General features: G+C 57.9%; 1 long non-coding RNA gene across 1 annotated transcript; it reads right to left on the reverse strand.

The window, feature by feature from the left end:
- Positions 1 to 327: 327 nt before the first annotated feature.
- LOC116094715 lies at positions 328 to 1,155 on the reverse strand. The gene is made up of 2 exons (XR_004120273.1): positions 596 to 1,155; positions 328 to 420 (listed from the first exon to the last, which is right to left on the reverse strand). It is a non-coding gene; the product is annotated as an uncharacterized LOC116094715 (long non-coding RNA).
- Between the last annotated feature and the right edge of the window lie 140 nt (positions 1,156 to 1,295).

The raw sequence follows: 1,295 nt of genomic DNA on the forward strand, positions 1-1,295 counted from the left end.
AAATCTTGTGCAACATGGTGGTGTGTGTGCACCTGTAATTCCAGGACTGGAGACACTGAAGCAGGGTCTTTCCTGTATATACCCCTGGCTGACCTAAAATTAACGATGTAGACTAGGCTGGCCTCGACCCTGATTCAAAAATCGCTCCTGATAAATAATAGATAAATGTACCTCACTTTGTGAATTAATTAGTCTAAACGCGCTAATGTTTTCCAAATAGAGCATAATTAATGGGGGAGGGTGAGTTTAAGGGCCCCTAATTGGCAAGGCCTCTTCCTGAAAAGAAAGAAAAAAAACAAAAACAAAAACAAAAAAACACAAAAAAAGTAGGCTACTATAACTTAGGGAGTTCATTTCCAGCTTAGACCGATGTCATCGCTCTAAATTCCACACGCGGTGCCAAGAGCTTTTCTCAAGCTCCTAAAAAAAAAAAAAAAAAAAAAAAAATTAAGTTCTCGTCTGCACACCCTGCCTTCCCGGAGCGGCACTCTTCTTCGCAGCCGCGCGCGGCGCGCCCGCAGCGGCTGACTCCTCCCCGCTCGTGGGGAAAACCCTGCCTAATATTTATAACGCTATGACATACTGTAATACTCACAAGGTGGTTGTAGAAGTATAAACACGGCTCGGGTGATCTGATTGGCTGGCGGTGATGTAACACCCATGTCAATACTTCCCAGTGAACGCACGTGTTCGACCTTTTTATTTAAATTTCCATTTCATCACACAGCAATAAGGACGCTCGGGGCGGTGCATTTTTTTTTTTCGGTGGAAACCCTCGTCGCCCCCGGGGGGGGGAACCGGAGGAGGGGTGCTCGCCCCCGGCGTCCCCAAGCGCGCCCAAGGAGGTGTCCTCGCGAGGGGAGGCGCCGCCTGGTCCAGTCTTTTGTGAAGGAACAAAATAAGTTCACTTCCTCGGGCACGGCCACCCGGTCCTTCCCCGCCCCATCCCCACCACCCCACCCCCGGCAGATGACAGGCCCCGGGGCGGGCGTGTGCTCCCACCGCAGTTCCTTTCCCGGGAGTCCCAGGTGAAGTCGTGGCCACCGGCCGGGGACCGTGCGCCGGGGGCGCGCCGCGGCGGCCAGGCGGCCCCTGACACCCGCCAGCTGTTCGCTCCCCGGGCCGAGCCGGCCCCGCCCTCTCCGAGACCCCAGCCCCGGGCCCCGCCCCGCTTCCTTCCCGTGGGCCGCACCCCCGCCCGCAGGCAGGCCCGAGCGGCCGGCCCCTTTCCCGGTCCCCGGGCGCCCCCGGCCCAGCCCAGCCCGGCCCGGCCCGCCCCCTCCCCCGGCCGGCCC

Source organism: Mastomys coucha, unplaced genomic scaffold, assembly GCF_008632895.1.
Source record: "Mastomys coucha isolate ucsf_1 unplaced genomic scaffold, UCSF_Mcou_1 pScaffold17, whole genome shotgun sequence".
In the NCBI taxonomy this organism is placed as follows: domain Eukaryota; kingdom Metazoa; phylum Chordata; class Mammalia; order Rodentia; family Muridae; genus Mastomys; species Mastomys coucha.